Source organism: Oncorhynchus kisutch, linkage group LG29, assembly GCF_002021735.2.
Source record: "Oncorhynchus kisutch isolate 150728-3 linkage group LG29, Okis_V2, whole genome shotgun sequence".
In the NCBI taxonomy this organism is placed as follows: domain Eukaryota; kingdom Metazoa; phylum Chordata; class Actinopteri; order Salmoniformes; family Salmonidae; genus Oncorhynchus; species Oncorhynchus kisutch.
The window spans coordinates 21,416,145-21,435,447 of record NC_034202.2 but is presented as its reverse complement, the minus strand read 5'-3'; the positions used below and the strand labels follow the sequence as shown (position 1 = coordinate 21,435,447).

The window sequence follows — 19,303 nt, the reverse complement described above, 5'->3', positions numbered from 1 at the left end:
AAGGATATCCAGTCAACTTGACATAACGGAGGGAAGCATTGGAGTCTACATGGGCCAGCATCCCTGTGGAACACTTTTGACACCTTGTAGAGTCCATGCCCCAATGAATTGAGGCTGTTCTGAGGGCAAAAGGGGGTCCTAATGTTTTGTATACTCAGTGTATGTAGCTGGAAGTTATGTGAATAATTGTTCATGTAATTTATGTTCTGCATTACCTACAGTGGGGCAAAAAAGTATTTAGTCAGCCACCAATTGTGCAAGTTCTCCCACTTAAAAATATGAGAGAGGCCTGTAATTTTCATCATAGGTACACTTAAACTATGACAGACAAAATGAGAAAAAAATCCAGAAAATCACATTGTAGGATTTTTAATTTATTTATTTGCAGATTATGGTGGAAAATAAGTATTTGGTCACCTACAAACAAGCAAGATTTCTGGCTCTCACAGACCTGTAACTTCTTCTTTAAGAGGCTCCTCTGTCCTCCACTCGTTACCTGTATTAATGGCACCTGTTTGAACTTGTTATCAGTATAAAAGACACCTGTCCACAACCTCAAACAGTCACACTCCAAACTCCACTATGGCCAAGACCAAAGAACTGTCAAAGGACACCAGAACCCTGCTTAAGCCAGTACATGTCCAGGCCCGTCTGAAGTTTGCTAGAGAGCATTTCGATGATCCAGAAGAAGATTGGGAGAATGTCATATGGTCAGATGAAACCAAAATATAACTTTTTGGTAAAAACTCAACTCGTCATGTTTGGAGGACAAAGAATGCTGAGTTGCATCCAAAGAACACCATACCTACTGTGAAGCATGGGGGTGGAAACATCATGCTTTTGGGGGCTGTTTTCTGCAAAGGGACCAGGACGTTTGATCTTTGTAAAGGAAAGAATGAATGGGGCCATGTATCGTGAGATTTTGAGTGAAAACCTCCTTCCATCAGCAAGGGCATTGAAGATGAAACGTGGCTGGGTCTTTCAGCATGACAATGATCCCAAACACACCGCCCGGGCAATGAAGGAGTGGCTTCGTAAGAAGCATTTCAAGGTCCTGGAGTGGCCTAGCCAGTCTCCAGATCTCAACCCCATAGAAAATCTTTGGGGGGAGTTGAAAGTCCGTGTTGCCCAGCAACAGCCCCAAAACATCACTGCTCTAGAGGAGATCTGCATGGAGTAATGGGCCAAAATACCAGCAACAGTGTGTGAAAACCTTGTGAAGACTTACAGAAAACGTTTGACCTCTGTCATTGCCAACAAAGAGTATATAACAAAGTATTGAGATAAACTTTTGTTATTGACCAAATACTTATTTTCCACCATCATTTGCAAATAAATTCATTAAAAATCGTACAATGTGATTTTCTGGAGAAAAAAAAATCTAATTTTGTATGTCATAGTTGAAGTGTACCTGTGATGAAAATTACAGGCCTCTCTCATCTTTTTAAGTGGGAGAACTTGCACAATTGGTGGCTGACTAAATACTTTTTTGCCCCACTGTAAATGCATAACGCTTTCTCTCTTTCTCGTTCTCAGAAACACACAAACACTAAAAGAGGACAAACAAGCCTTCAAGCCTGCTGGCCAAGTGACCTCTAAGGGAGATAATGATCTTAGGCATACCCAAACACACACACTCACTCACACTGACAGTGTCCCTACTTCACAGTGAAGGATTGAGGAGGACTTGCATGGTCAATAGACTAAGGTAAATGGATAATGTGATCATACCATGCCATGCTTGGGCTGCCACTAGACTGAGATGATAAATGGCATTGTGTAAAATGAAAGTAGCCATAATAGATTACAATTCTGGTGCAGTATGGTCCATCCTAAACGTGCCCTCACTCCCGTCAATTAAATGGATTTTGGTTGATTAATTTATCATCTTTGAATTCAGGGAAATTGTAGAGGAGCCACTCATGCTGTGCTGAGGGTCACATTATATATTTATGGGGCATACACACTACAACTGCACTGGTTACTTGACCTTGAAACCCCGCTTCCACAGAATATGATCCAGAGAACATATATAGGCACAGAGCACTACAAGTGTCTTTGTGTATGACCGCATGTAGACTTCTGCGTAGTTGTGTTTCCTTTTTTCAGTGTCTTCAAACGTATTGCTCTTATCTCAAGCCATTGGCTCCTTGGCTAGTGGGACTGAGGTTTATACAACTTTTTTTTTTTTTCTTACAACCAGTACTTTGTCTATTATATTGGATACTACAGTAGATGTGCTTGACTGAGCATTGATTAACCTCTGCATTGAAAGGGAGATTCATAAGAAGGCTGAATGCCTTTTAATGCATTTTCATCGAGCCTTATCTCATTCTCTCGGCACATTAAGTCATTTGAATGAGAACAAAGATGCAGGCTTTTCACCATTAGGAAATAAATATGTATGAAGGCAGCAAGTAGAAGACCGCTCCAAAATCTGTTCAATTACATAACACTTGATTTGACTGCATCCACAGTTTGCTTTCCCTAGGCATTGGGAAAGTATTTTACATACTATTTTGAGGAGAAGAAACCCAGTTTCTTCCTTTTTTAAATGTTAATTATTTAAAGCAGATATCTGGAGGTCAGTTGTTTATACATGTTTAATACACATGCAATGTATTAGCGTGCCAATAAACATGCAATCATTTATAGATCATTTATATATCCATGTAATATCTCTACCAGTATGTCTAACAACTTTTAGAGTCAAACTTTTAAAGAGAGATTTACATTTTGTTTTTGCATAGAATTGTTTAAATAAGTCAATTATTTGATACATTTTAAATGGCCATCAAAGCAGAGAGCCAAACATGTGGACTAAAGACTTTATAGCAAAACATTGGGATAGCCCATGGTAAAGTAATGTGGCTGATTGTGATTATTATTTTTGGCTGCTTTGTCTAGCTATGTAGTCAAGCTGTCAATTCTCTAAGCCAAACATTTAGCACACCATTTACCCATGGATTCCTGATAAATTGTATTCCTTTCAGCAGCATTTTAAATACTATGAACTTCAGGATCTAGTGATTGTGATGCATGGCAGATGTTTGTGGGAATTAGTGTATCCTCTGTGGGCCAAAGCTAGAACAAAATTTACCTTGTCTTCTTTTTTTTATTTAACTAGGGTAGTCAGTTAAGAACAAATTCTTATTTTCAATGGAACAGTGGGGTAACTGCCTGTTGAGGGGCAGAATGACAGATTTGCACCAGATTTGCACGGGGATATGAACTTGCAATATTTCGTTTGCTAGTCCAACGCTCTAACCACTAAGCTACCCCGCCGCCCAAACTTTACTTCAGGAAAGATGATTTAAAACTGACCATTGCTGTGTCATAGAAACATTTCATAAGATATTTTTTTCGTTTTAATGAACTGCCAAAAAAGTGAATGGCCACTAAAGCTATTTTGGTCAATGTTCACATGCAAGAATACATTGTCTGTGTGTCCTGATCCCTGCCTGCACCCATCAGTGAGACAGAACATTTTGGGCTAATGTATCTGGACCCTGGCCAATGACAGTGGAGAGCCCTGTCGGCTTGATGATAGCAGCTGAGAACAATACCTCATTGTGACGCCACGGACAGGCAGATCTATTTCAGGTTTCTTCCTTTTATAGTGTGCCATACGACCTTGTTAATCGGCCCCATCTCCCCTCCCCAGGCTAAGTAGATATAAAAGCTTCAGGAGAGGCTCTGACCATCTGTGCTTAGGAATTGCCTCCTCCCTACCTCTGAACTCTCACTCTTTAACGCTGAGCACGTAGACGCACGCATCCCAGCTCAACGCATTCAGCACCATGGCCCCCAAAAAGGTGGAGGCTAAGAAGCCAGAGTCCAAAAAGGCAGAGCTTGCCAAAAAGGAAGCAGCACCCGCTGCCAAGCCCAAGCCCACGCCGACCCCCGAACCTGTGGTTGAGGCCCCCAAGGAGCCCGACTTTGACCCCAAGAGCATCACCCTCGAGTACAGCGCCGACCAGATCGAGGAGTTCAAGGAGGCCTTCACCCTGTTCGACCGCACACCCAAAGGGGAGATGAAGATCACGTTCGCCCAGTGCGGCGATGTGATGCGGGCGCTGGGCCAGAACCCCACCAACTCTGACGTCCTGAAGGTGTTGGGCAAGCCTCGGCCCGAGGACATGAGCAGCAAGCTGGTGGACTTTGAGACCTTCCTGCCAATGTTGCAGCACATTTCCCGTGCCAAGGACAAGGGCAACTTTGAGGACTTTGTTGAGGGCCTGCGGGTCTTTGACAAGGAGGGCAACGGCACCATCATGGGCGCTGAGCTGCGTCACGTACTGGCCACCCTGGGGGAGAGGATGACGGAGGATGAGGTAGACAGGCTGATGGCGGGCCAAGAGGACGCCAACGGATGCATCAACTACGCCTCCTTCGTAAAGCACATTCTGTCTGGGTGAGCTGGATTTTTACCAGAAGGACTTCAATGATTCTGTATTTTTTTCTCCTCTGGACCCCGTACCTGTCTCATTAATACCACTGCCACTTTAGTGGTGAGCATGTCCCTAAATGTACTGTTATGTTTGTTGCTACAAGCAGCTGGCAACAATCATGCCACAAAATGTTGATTATGAGACCTCATTTTTCATTTTCATTGAATAAAAAATGTACAGTGACAAAAAAAAGTTATTTATAGAGAAATGTTAATGAGATACTGAAGCCATGAACATTTGACATTTAATAAATCATGAATATTATAAATGTAATAAATAAAGCACATCTGATTATAAAGTCTCTAATAATTGTCTTACTCAACATCTAATATCTATCCGCAAAAGCTGAATTTTAATGGTAAATTTCCATTACACTCAGGACATAGAGTACATTGATGTTGCTTCGATTTCAGAGCATGATATTTTTCAGTAAAAGCCAGGTATTGTCAAATTACTCCTCAAATTGCCTCCAAATTGAGTATAATACCTGAACTTTATTGTGTGAGATGGAGGAACAGAACTGCTCAGCCATGGAGGAATCAAGGAGATTTGGCTCCATTTGACAATGGAACATATTCTATTTTTACCTGCAGAGTCAGACTAGATACACATCTCTACAATCTCTACAATCTCTCCGAGAGGGGCGTCTCAGGGTATTCTATGTCTGGGTGAGCTCAAGAGACCCACCCCCCCATCCACCCACACACAGTGACAATGTTGTCTGGCTGAGTGCTGGTCTCAGTTGGGGGGCAGCTACAGTGAAACTAGAAAAACACCCAGATATGAACAGGTATGCACACACACACACACATACCACATGTACACACTCACCCAAACACACACATACCCACCCCCTTAGCCACCACTACATCCCCCCTGTCATCCGTCAGACAGGTGCCCCGAGGCTTGCCTCTCTGATCCCCAGTGCTGAGCAGACAGTGGGCTTAATGCTGGCTTACCAGGCTGTAAACACAAATTTCACACTCACTAATACAACCACTACATGGGGAGGAAGACCCTGCCCTGGGTGGCTTAGCAGGTGGCCAAAGTAAATCTGATTTCAGGGAAAATCATAGCAAAAAAAGTAAAATGTCTTGACAGTCTTGGCAGGTTTCTCTAAAATATCTTAGCTTGAGAGAAGCTGAACGGTATTATGGCTGTTTCGTCAGTAATTTTTATGGTGAGTTACAGTGGTTAAAGATAGGAAAGGTATGTGTTTTAAAGTCCATTATATTTGTGAATTAATTTAGCCACAAATTATGTAAAATACTTTAAAGGCAATGTATAGTGACATTTTAATTGAATCACTTTAGAATGTGAACCGTCATATAATATACGCCATTTAGCAGACACTTTTATCAAAAGCGACTTACAGTCATGTGTGCAAAGATGTTACGTATGGGTGACACTACCAACTGAGCCACACAGGACCACATAATCAGAAAGTCAAGACCAAGCATGTATGTTTCAGAAAAATGATTGTTTTCTTTTTTTTTGCTCCTTCAATTTTTGTCTTACTTGCAGTGCAATTTGAATGTCCAAAACGAATATTTGGTATTCAAGAGCGAACATCTTAACTAACCAAAGTGCGATAAAAGTCCACTCAACCATGCACATAACATATTGTTCAGAAGGAGCTTTAGTGATTTTGTGATGGATAATGCAGTACCATTATTCACCTGCTCCCTTGCCTTCAGAAATTGTAGATGTGTTTGTTTCCATGGAAACTATGAAAAGGTAAGTACTATGTGACTTCTTCAGTATCTGAGAGAAAGCCGTCTGGCAGTCAGACAGAATATCTCAAAACCTATGCAAATCATAGTCTTTGTACAGCAGCTTTATCTCCCTCAATACATCAAAGGATCCAAATGAAATTACCACAACCCTGAAACAACTATGTCTTTTTATGGCAACAAAAGGTGTATAGTTTATTGCATAATATCATTATGTAGTATGATGAAAGCTCCTTCTGCTATGATTTCCGCTCAACTATTCTCTGACAATAGATTGTAGACGTACTCCTTCATAACATGTTATTCAAAGCAACAGGCTTTGTTCAATAGATATTTGTGAAATGGGGTGTAAGTATCAGCATAACTTCCATTTAAAAAGTAGATGGCCAAGTGGAAGAAGCGAAAATGACCCATAGCACACGAACATCCACAGTTACTACAGTCCCAATTACACTATTGCCATTTGATAGCCACAGAGGAGAGAGGCGCCTTTGGCCAAATGCACAAATGTACTAGTTACCCCGCTAATACACTGTAGATCCCACAGATCCCTGTATAACAGAGATACTCCCTTCTATTTAGGCATAATTCCTTCCCTTGGGCTGTGTGGATGTGCAGATATGGTCTGATAGCAGCACTCTGTCACTGTTCCATCCCCACACGCTGGTCATCATAGCCCCAAGCTGAAAAGCTGCATGAGGAGATATGCATGGTGTTTTGGTGGTGTGAATGTGGACTCCTTTTCCTGGGAATTGGGTTACAACATGTACCGTTGTGCTGCGTGTGGTGTACCTTACCCTTACCCTGACATCATTAAAATCCGAAACTCTTGCAGCGTGCACACAGTGTGACTGTGATTTAACAAGCTTGGGGTAGCTATGGACAATCGGTGGTCTGCTGGTGATGAGCAGAGTAATGCAAGTGTTATCTTGTAATGGGGTCCTTCCACGAATTGAATGTCTTTTGCGTCCCTATGATATTTTAGGTAGAAATTGTGTACCAATATTTCATTTTGAAAGCCTGTTATATAATTGACGTGCCCTTTGATGTAGCCCTTTGATGGAGAATTCAATATATATGATTTTATATATGAATAAAGACTTGCTAATGTTCCAAAACAATACATTTTGACATGTCCTTCCGTTCATCCTCTGTGACTTCTAAGTGATTTTAACCCACTTAATCCCCAAATGTCTCCAAGTTTTCACCATAATTGTAATGCCCTGGCTATTTTGTTGCTTTGACAAAATCATTTTAAGTCATCTGAAGATCTGTCTTTATTTCATGTTATTAGTGATTGATAGTGACCGTATTAGTGATTATTAGTGGTCAACGCTGTTACCTAAACTGAACTCTTATTTGAATGTGGTTAAATGATTCCTTAATAATTAATAATTGAAAAAAATACAACGAAAAAAAACAACCAGTGTTGTTTTAAACCAGCATCTTTGAAATGCAAGAGAAAGGTTTCTGTTATAGCCATTACCCTGGTTGCATTTCTGATAGTGTCCACAAGATGGCAGCAGTGTATGTGCAAAGTTTCACATGGATAGCTTGGAGTATGACTGATCCTCAAGACTTTTAGTGTGAAGTCCCCATGTGCATTTGTGCAAATTGTGAAGGAGACGTTCACATTCATTTTCCATTTTTCTGCAAGAATATTGTCAAATCTGTATACTTTGACTTAGATTTAGCAAGTATTAATAGCCATATTATAACTTCAACATTTGCAAAACAACCAGTTTTCATAACTTCATAACTGAATATTCTTATATTAATTTCAATATTCATTTTTATCCAAAATGAAAAGGCATGCTGTCGTACAAGGTTAGAAGTTACATTTTACGACATATACATGGTTTCCAAATACTCGCTTTGTTTGACCCCGATTGGTGCTTATTTGACAAAGACACAGTCATCGGCGTGCCATGAAGGCGTCGCTCTCTGACCAAATATGGTGTCCTATAGGATATACTACACCCCTAATGAAATAGAGAAGTCTTGTTACCTACTAGGATCTCTGATTTGACTCATTGAAACAACGTTTAGGGTGAGATTTTCACAGATTACTTTCTTTGCAAATTGAACGAGTGGAAATACAAAATTTATCATGCATGCTATATGAGCTTGTTTAGGATATGAAAAGGGATTTTATCTAACAAAGCAACACTTCATGTTATCTCTGGGACCCTTTGGATGATAAATCAGAGCAATATTTCAGAATGGAAATCCACATTTCACCTTCAGAGCTGACTTTATCAAACCTACCGGGGTGAAAAAAAATGTTTTGTTTTTAGGAGCTCTCCTCAAACAATGGCATGGCATTTTTTCACAGTAATAGCTACTGTAAATTAGACAGTACAGCTATATTAACAAGAATTTAAGCTTTCAGTTGATATAAGACACTTCTATGTACCGACATTTGTTGTTACTCTAAAATCTGAGATCTTGACATAATGCGCTGAAGGATGTACAAATGTCCCGTTGACGGGATGCCAATCCTTAATTAATTGGTAAGGGTTAAGGTTTGGGACAGGCTTAAAATATTTTTTTATTTTTATGTATCTCGCTGGATTCGAACATGCAACCTTTCAAACCAGAAGCATATGCTTATCTGAAGGTAACACAGCTCACTGTTGCCCCTAGTGACTGGTTTCCATCCTCAGACATGGATGGACGTTGAAAAATGACTTGTACCACGGGTGACATGCCTTAAGGTCTACAGTTGACAAATTGTCTCTCAAAGAAATGGTGATTTGATAAGGATCATTAACGCGTTTGAGCTTACAATTGAAGTTATGATATGAGCTAGAAGAGATGATAATGGCTGAAGCCAAAACGATTAGGTTACTTCCCCTCAAATGTCTTCTCCACAAAACATCCTTCTGCATTCATACAGACACATCATTGAACTGGATGGCTTCACATTAACATTTCAAATTTCCAGCCAAGATGATACAGCAATCAGTTGACATGTTGTGAAAAATGTAGTCCTTTCTTCATCTCCAACCTCCACAGGTCGACATGATATGAAGTTCAGACTGAATGCAGGAAGTCGAGATAATGCCAAATTAGGTTGAAAATGCGAACTTTTGGTTTAGTGGTAATATATATTTTCCTGGGCTCAGAGCAGTGGGTGAAAAAGTAGCCCATTTTCATACGTGAGTAAAAGTAAAGATACCTTCATAGAAATGTATTCAGGTAAAAGTGAAAGTCACCCAGTAAAATACTACTTGGGTGAAAGTCTAAAAGCATTTGTTTTTAAATATAATTGTAAAAAGTTAATGCAATTGCTCAAATATACTTAAGTACCAAAAGTAAAAATAAAAGTATAAATCATTAAAAAATCCTTATATTACGCAAACCAAATATTGAGCAAACAGATAGCCAGGGGCACACTCCAACACTCAGATATCAAAAACAAACCAAACATTTGTGTTTAGTGAGTCCCCCAGATCAGAGGCAGGGGATGACTGAGGATGTTCTCTTTATAAGTGTGGGAGTATAACTATTTTCCTGTTCTGCTAAGCATTCCAAATGTAAGTACTTTTGGGTGTTGGTTAAAATGTATGGAGTAAAAGGTACATTATTTTATTTAGGAATGTAGTGAAGTAAAAGCAAAAGTAGTAAAGTACAGATACCCCCCAAAACTACTTAAGTAGTACTTTAAAGTATTTTTACTTAAGTACTTTACACCACTGGCTCAGTGACCCCAACAGATAATGGTAGAATGCAATTTATTGAGATGCTTAATTAGCCTGAGCCACAGCATGCCATTGGCTGAGAATAGTGTCTGTGATCAATATGTACAATCTTGATTGCACTAGTTGGTCTCTCTGTATGCTTGTTATTTGAGATTATATTATTTGAAGTAAAGGAAGAGTGATATGTTGTCTTTGATACTGTTTTTGTTGTGTTTTGGTAATGTATTTGTGAAGATTATGTATAAAACCTGCTCACAGGAAGACAGTTGTTTGTATTGAGGGGTAGATATTTGTAAAAAAAAAAGTGATTTTTTTTTGACTAGTGAACAGAAAATGAAATGTCATGCTTTAGCAGGAGGAGAACCAGGTTAATGGTGCCAAATATACAACGGTGGAGATGTTCGTCTGTAAAGTCTATCAAAAGATTTTCCGTTTTCTATAACAGAGGCTAGAGCCTGTGGTTCCTGAGGAAATGTAATAACAACATGATATCATTACACACTTGCTCTAAATGGCTTATAACATCATTTCGCAAATATGGCTACACTATTAGGGTTGTGTACTATCATACCCTGCAGTAGCCATTTAAAGATAACAATGTGCATTGAAAAAGGAGAACACAGCACATTGAAATACTCCATAACAATTGATTGTATTTATCCAAGGGCAAAGTGAATTGTATTCTGCAGAAATTCAATTATCACCATTCAATTGTTTGCTGGGTAAAAATGGTAGTCCACAAACGAGTAATCCCTCCCCATGTTGTAAAGCATGAATATATCTTCTACGGTTCTTTTTTGGATGAATATGTGAATGAATGATACAGTATCTCTATTTAATGAAACTGCTTCAGATCTTCAGAGATTAAATGTCAGAGTGAGCACTGATATGATTCAAATGTTCAATTACGCTTTTATTTCTCAATGCAATTGCCACACAGTTACATCATGAAGTTATATAAGTGGATTTAATTAGTTCAATTACATGTAATGTTCCGCTAATAGATCTAACCAGAGGGAGAGATAGGAGTCCCATGCCACCCAAAATTGAGACTCTTGTTTCCCTTAGGATTACACCAGCTGTGACACAGGAAGGCAAGGAAACCCCAGGGTACCATGGAAACCTCAAGGGAGAGTAAACGAGAGAGTCCCTATAAAGTAGGCCAGCAGTGGGTCAAACTTTCAGCTTATAACAATATTGATGATGATTGTGGTGATTATAGTAATTTATAGAAGAAGTGAATAATGTCACAGGTAATCTAAGAATCTAAGAGCAGCTTTAGAGATAAACAGAATTCATGAATCATGACCGAGTGATAACAATTTGACTTGGACTAATCTCTTTCTAATGGAATTTTTCAAAGCTATATCCTCCCTTTCCCCAATAGTTGACAATTCCTGTTAATTATGAACTTTCTCTCTCCTCACTTGGGTAGCCATTCTGAATAATTACTTGAGTCAATGACCTTAACAAAAGTGAAAAGATGGATAAATGTGGTTTTGATTCAGGCTACTGCTCCTTTCCGGCGCACAGATTGATGACGTTGCGGAAAGCTCTTTTAATTGACTGCCACGTGCAGTCAGTCAACTGCTACAATCTTGGCTAGCTGCTTTCTAAAGGGAAAATGGCATATATTATAACTATTTCAAATGTCTGTTTAAATAATTGACCATGTACACCATAAATAATCACAAAATGTTGCAAAAAATGTCCATAGAATACTTATTGAAAATACTTATGAATATTATTGAACATATAGTCTAGCCTCTGTTAAGGCTCAGTTTAGGCTCAGTGTAGTCTTAGTAGAAGTGTTGGTGTGAAACCAATAAACTGTATTTGTCTTACTACGATAATATTGTGGCTCTTCCTTATTTCCTGACAAAAATACATGGTCAGACCCAAGTTGGCAAGACACAGTATGATTTAATTTCCCAACTGGTACAAACAAATCCTTGTGTACCTCAACTATGAAATTGTAATGCTTCCTCCTGACCCAGAAGGCTGGGCTGAAGTTGAAACTTAAATTAATTGGCATCCTCGCAGGAACCTCGGTGAATAGCATTTTATTCATCTATTGGTCATGCTTTGGAAGTATGACTTATCCAGAGGCTAACACCGTGTGAAGGGAAGAGACCGATTGAAATAGGACTCCAGAAACGTAATGAAGCTGGGCCAAAACACAGGGTAATAAGTTAAGTGAATATGCAGATTTCAGGACAAACAACGGCCTGCTGCTTAATTCCTCGGCATCACCGTTAAATCCACATCAGACTAAACAGACAGCCTTGTTGCCCTGAGCAACAAAGGCCCCAGCTTGATACTTGTTTTGTTGTGCATTGAAACAATTTCGGAACCTCTGTAGTTTTTTCACTTGGCAACGGCGTCTCTTGTATTTCATAGGAGGTTGTTGGTGATGCAGAGGCACATGGCTGGTGAGTTAATTCTTCAGAAATCATCAGGCAGATAAGGTAAGGCTTCCCTCACTCCCAGCACAGTTGCTATTGTACTTCCTATTTCCCCGAAGTCGGCAACCATCGACGGCAATAATTGTTTAGCTGAGATTTGCTCAATAGCAAAGAGACATCAGTATTTTATACATTTCCACCAACAGACATAGAATTAATCTGCTGGGTTTCTGTGAAAATGTCAGTTTACAAGATTGATAATCACATTACGGAATGAAGCATCCTGACAGGCTTTACCCACAATCCTTCACACCTATTAATGCCTAAAGGGATGCCGAGCCAATGAAGAAACATCTGCCTCTATAATACTAACGTGTGCAGCGACACAATTCAGTGGAGATCCTACACTGTATTATTTCCTGTCTCATCTATCTGATCATCCCGAACGTTGGCAACCTTGGTGCCATCATCGCCGGTAGCAGTGGTTAATGAGTGAGAGATGCCCACACATCTGCCAGGTCTCTAGATGCCTACTCCTCCAACCATTTGATCAGGACATATTTATAACCCACTGTGTCAGACCACTGACAGGCATAGGAAAACAGATGCTGCATCATCAAATGATTGGCAAGCCACCACATCACTCCCTAAGAATCCCCTATCCATCTATACATACCACTACCCCCAAATCTCTGGGGAAGACATTCACCATCTTGCAGACATGAGATGTCAATTCTGCTTTGATGTCATGTTTTGTAATATCTCAAATATTTTAGACCTGGGAAACAATTGCGTTGGAGCTAAATAAATGAGCATCTGACTAGATGGTTTGTTATGTTTGATCAAAAGATTGCGTAAAATGACAACCTATCACTAAACGACTAGGTATGATGCCAATGCCATCTTATACGGTTGTCAACACAAGCAGTATCAGAGCTGCATATGTTGAAAAGGTAGCTAGCGATACTTGATGTGATGTTGATGTGATGCTACAAATCCCAGAAGTCTCTCTGGTTAGCTTTAATTTAGGCAGTATGCCACATTTACATTTACAGTAGGCAGTCACACTGCACTAGTTTGCTTGAATTTATAACTAAGGAAATATGACATCACTCAGAAAATATTAATAACAATGTCCCCTGTTGCTGCATTTCCTGTTGCTACTGTCTAATTAAATAAGTCCCTATGTCCATCTTAGAGTGGATTAGGTTTTATTTCCTTAATTTCCTATTTGTTCCTGCCCTATGAATAACAGCTAAAGGCCGTTGCTCTCCTTCCTTGTGGCAAATTATAAATTGGACACAAGCCACCTGTGGAGAGTCACACTGTTGGAGGTTAAAGGTCCAATGCAGCCATTTCTATCTCAATATCAAATCATGTCTGGGTAACAATTACGTACCCTACTGTGATTGTTTTTATTTAAAATGGTCATAAAGATGTAAAAATAGCTTCTTAGCAAAGAGCAATTTCTCAAGCAATAATTTTGCTAGGACTGTCTGGGAGTGGTCTGAGTGGGGAGGGGGAAACTGAAAACTAGCTGTTATTGGCAGAGAGGTTTGGAGCTCTCTTTCTTATTGGTCAATTAACTATTTTACAGCCTGGTGATGTCACCAGACAGGACAAAACTCCATCCCACCAAAGCAGGCTGAAATTTCAGGGGGTCTTTTCAAACGTCCCTTACACTAAAAGGGCATTATCATAATCGTCACAATTTCACAGGATTATTCCAACCTCATAGTGTGGAAATATTTATAAAACAAAGGGAAATCACATTTTTGACTACACTGGGCCTTTAAAGACACTGCTGTAAGGAGATGATGGCGCTTTTTATTCCTGCTCGTGGCCTGGATCAGGACCCTGACAGCCAGGGTCAGCCTTGGACATGTAATTAAGAGACGGGAGATCCCAAAGGTTGGTCCCTAATGGGCAGAGAGTGACTGCAGACTGCGAGTAGGCCACTGGGATTAAACCCAGGGTAATGGATCACCTGTCAGTCTGCATTTATACAGGGGCATTTTTTTGTATGTAAAAGAATGGGTCATGTCAGTCTTCAAACTGAAATTACATTGGTATTCCTCATACCTATCTGGTAAAACTGGGTCATACAAGAGTTATGACACATTGTGCTGACTGGGGTAAATTATGTCCTTGATACAGTTACAGCCATCAAAGTGAGAGGATTCTAGTATCTGCAGTGTACAGTATATGTCTTCCCTTCTCAGAACTGATTCCACAAATGTGCATGTATTTTGTTTATTTTGGAGATCACAAGGGTTTTACAAAAAAATGGTCTTCATAGGTAAATATAAATACACCACTATAGTGACATGGGCTCTATGACCATAAACTAGGATAAACCTCCATTATTTTTGACTGTTGCCGGGTGTTAAATCAACATCAGTGGTGTGAAGGGAAAATTGATATTTTATCAAATAACCAGCAGTTCATCACCTATCTCTACTCTAGCACTGTTGTTTAGTGGGGAATGGAGGAGCGGAGCGGGGACAGGCGGGAACAAGACTCAATGTTCTTCAGGGAGAGGGGAGGGTCAGCAGGTCTCCGTTCCACTTATGTTGGCGTGTGACGCTGAATAAATTGTAGAGGCAAAACAAGGGATGGATTCCTCCCCTGTGATTCCAATGCGACCACCATCTCCTGTTCTCCTGTTTGGCAGGTGCTTTTTCTTTAGTCCCCCCACCTTGTCTGACCCCATGTTTTTTTCTTTTTTTTCTTTTTCTTTTTCCAACTGCATTTATCTATAGCCTCAAATCTGAGCAAGCAATCAAATGTAGGTACAGGGAGCTTTTGTTGTTTCTTTGAGAGCTCCGGGACCAATTTCTAGTTCCTCATAGTGGACTTTTATCAATTCAACACCTGCACGATAACATCAGAAAGATGGCACAGGGAAAGTATGCAAAGCTCACGCTCGATGTTCTTGCTGTTAGAACAGGTGGCACAACAGCATTGGAAGCTGATGAATATCAAATGCTACATTTGCATAAACAGGGACTAAAATCTATTTGTAATTGATTATTCATAACATATTGTCCTACTGTTTAGCTCCAACTGATTCATGCATGATTTATAATACATGTAATCTGCTATTCACGATTCAAATGGTTTTCCTTGTGCTTTGTGGCAGATTTACAAGGATGTCAAAGCCTGTAGTGACTCATCTAACACACATGTGTTGAATATGCCAAGAGTTGAACAATAAAAGCAACCCAAAAAAATTATTAATTCATGATGAAAATAACCATTTTGCAACACAGTTTTGACCTGTTCATTTTTTTATACCCCCAAAGTAAGATGCAGTCCACCAAAATGATGATGTTGCATGTTGCAATTACGAGGCATAGCACTGTATGTAATGAGTCCAATAGGTTCAGTTTACACTCTGCTAGACACATCAATTACTAATTATTCTGTTAAATGAGAAAAAGGCAAAGTGTTTATTTATTCATAAGCAATTAAATACGTATCAACCCCTGAGTCATTTCCCCCCATTCTCTGACAGTGGTCTAGACATCATCACTCTGCTTTGCTACCCTTGGAAAGATGGATTTTGTTGAAGTACTGATATAGTCTGAATCAAATAAGCTACCGTACAAATGTTGAAAAGGCCAAATGTTCGTAATTGCTCTTTGGCTACCCAATTCCAATCCATCCTTAAATAGACTAACTCTTGCAAAACAAGCATTCAAGGCTACAGGGGAAGTATTGAATAAACAGCAGGCCTGCATAAAGAACTCTCCATCAACGGTCTGCCTCACAATGAGGCCATTTTTCTAAACTTTCCTTCAGAAGTCGCAATTACTGTAACTTCCAAGATATTGACATTGTCCAGAAAGAAAAATTAAATATGCTCTGTTTTGTGTTTATTATTGATGAAATTGAGCTACAAAGACATTGTAACATAAATATTTCTAATCAAATATGTCTATCAGTATATTACACTGCATTCCTTTAAAGGACACTGTATAACATATATTTGTGTGTAGTAACACTAATTACTGTACTAAAAACATTGTACACACATGGTGTTTCATTGCTCTGAAAGCACTGATGCTCTTTCTCTATTTGAACATGGAAATATCATAATAGTTTTTATACGTTACCACATATATCATATTTTGTGAAAAAGAGCAAAGAACAATGCACAGTCTGAGGAATGATTTATGCTTGCATCCTCAGTAGAGGCCAACGGAACAAGGCTTCAAAACCCCAAAACACCTTTATTATGCCATACATATTTAATTTGATGGACATAAAGATTAAGAAAAGCCTTTTTCATGCAAATATAGGCCATTACTCATGGAGACACCCTAGGCTATTTGCTGTTGTTGTCCATGGAGCACTTTGCAGTCTACTCTCACCAGGTTTTCTGCCCCTTTATATTCCCAGCTTCAAATATCAACCAAACAAAACAAAGTTTTCAATTAGGGTAGTGCAAACCTTTTTGCAATATTTCCTGTAAATATTCATCATAATCAACATTTGATATAATATTACTTTTAGTATCAGATTTATTGGAAATGGTATAGGCAATCTATTGTACTGCATTGACTAATCCACAACCCCATTCCCCTACAGAAAGCCAGCATTGCATGAGTGTTTGTGCATTAAAATATCCCATGCATATTTCAGTGACAATCATTTTTAATTAGGTGTGTTGGTGAATTTATATACTACGACAACCAACTCCATTTACGTTAAGTCTTTGTGACGCTTGTTGTTGATAAATGTGTATGCGCACACGTCATACATATCTGAATCCAACCAGAGATATTTATAAAAAAAACAAATTTACATTTATTTATGCACACATAACTTCTGAGGTATACTGCACACATTCATCTCAAGCTCTACAGTTCCATTTTAGAGCCTTCCGTAAATTACACCTTGTTCTCTTGGAATGGCTTAACGATTGATTGAATCAATCCGAGCAATCAGCTGCATATTGTTAATTTTCTCTGTGCCATAATATTTTTCTTGATTCATCTCTAAAGGTCTCAGCAGTATCCTTTCAATAGCACAGCTCTGGGCATAAGTCGCTGCAATCAAGTTCAAAGCGCTGCTAGGCTTTTGGCAAAAACATGATAAAAAAATATTACTGGAAAACTGGAAAATACAGTAAACAACTTACATGAGAATCACTGTAACATCACCTAAAAGCCCGCATAAACTGTACAATATTAGCTTTCTTATGCCACAATTTTGCTGTCCCAGATACATTTCCACATTGTGGGCAAATTCTTTGGTCATAAAAGATTGTTGGTCTTGGCTCGTTCAGTGTAACAGGGTCTAGGTCTACCAATTCAGTACCGCTACTGTACATGCGGTAGTAGGCTCCGACAAAGGTTTGCCAGTGTCCGAATTTCTTTGCCTTTATCATGTAGTGTGGCTGGTGTTACACACTGATCACGGTGCCTGACCAGTAGGAACACAGCCAGCAATGACAACAGTTATTCTTTTTTATTGAACATTTTACTATAGGATTCGCACATCGTATAATGAAAAAGTTGTTTAAGTAATGGGCTGTGTCTAGTTACAAATAACATAAACACACCTCAAATGTCAAAATTGGAATGCTTGTATTGAGTAATGCCAATGGAGGAAGAGGCGCATATCACATTCAAGCTATGGGTCTTATATTCATTCAGCGTTTTCATATTGTGATATACCTCTTAAATTTGAGAGTTGAGCTTTCATCACAGAGGTAGGAGGAGCAATGTCTGTCAATAATCAACATAGCAACAGCTTGTTTTGGTTCTTTTTTTGCTTGATTCTAATTTATTTGATTGAACTAGGCAAGTCAGTTAAGAACAAATGCTTCTTTACAATGACGGCCTACCTTGCTCAAGGCCAGAATGACAGATTTTTACCTTGTCAGCTGGGGGATTTGATCTAGCAACCTTTCAGTTACTGGCCCAACCACCAATAGGCTACCGGCCTCCCCGATACGCATGATATGCATGTCACTGTTGATGTAACCTACGTAGGCTGACGTAGCTTCACAAGCCAATCACAGAATGTTACGACAAAACTGAAGCAAATAGTACAATCTGGCGAGGTTGATATCAAGTTGTAAATTTGGTCACATTGCACAGTGTAACATGTAATAATCAGAAAAGACTGAATCCAACGTACAATGTGGGAAGGCCTTAACCAGAGTGAACCATGGTCATAATTCCAGACTGCAATCACAAAGTATCCAAAAAAGTTGAGAGAAATGGAAGAAATTGTCAAAAGAAAGAAAGAAAGAAAATGACAGGTTTTGTAATCATAGGTTATTCAGTAAAGATAATGGTAAAGAAAACAAGATAACTTATGCTGCTTAATCGGACGAGCATCACCATATTTGGGGTCTCAATTGGGATCTATTGCTATGAAGCCCTTTCTTTTTTGACTCCCTGTTGCACCATGTGACCCACATCGGCTGACCCATTATTGAAACCAGAGCTGAACCTCAATCGTTGGTCTGGAGGGGAATGAGTGGGAATACAGTGCATTCGAAAGTATTCAGACCCATTGACTTTTTTCACATTTTGTTACGTTACAGCCATATTCTAAAATAATTTTTTTTTAATCCTCATCAATCTACACACAGTCCACCATAATGACAACAAACTAAAAAATTGGGGGAAATCTTTGAAAATATGTTAAAAATAAAAGCTGACATATCACATTTACATGAGTATTTAGAACTTTACTCAGTAATTTGTTGAAGCACCTTTGCCAGCGATAACAGCATAGAGTCTTATTCGGTGTGATGCTACAAGCTTGGCAGATATGTATTTGGGGAGTTTCTCAGATTCTTCTGTTTTGCTATAACAGACTGGAAATTGTTCCGGGAGTCTTCCGATGGCATTGAGGAGTACACCACATCAGTCACTGGCTTTATCAATAAGTGCATTGAGGACGTCGTCCCCACAGTGACTGTACGTACATACCCCAACCAGAAGCCATGGATAACAGGCAACATCCACACTGAGCTAAAGGGTAAAGCT

At 39.3% G+C, this 19,303-nt stretch overlaps 1 pseudogene across 1 annotated transcript; it reads left to right on the top strand.

Annotated features, from left to right (window-relative positions):
* The first annotated feature begins 3,691 nt into the window (after nucleotides 1–3,691).
* On the top strand, nucleotides 3,692–4,643 carry LOC109874432 (myosin light chain 4 pseudogene; annotated as a pseudogene). The gene has a single exon (XR_002252701.2). The product of XR_002252701.2 is annotated as a myosin light chain 4 pseudogene (transcript).
* The last annotated feature ends 14,660 nt before the right edge of the window (nucleotides 4,644–19,303 follow it).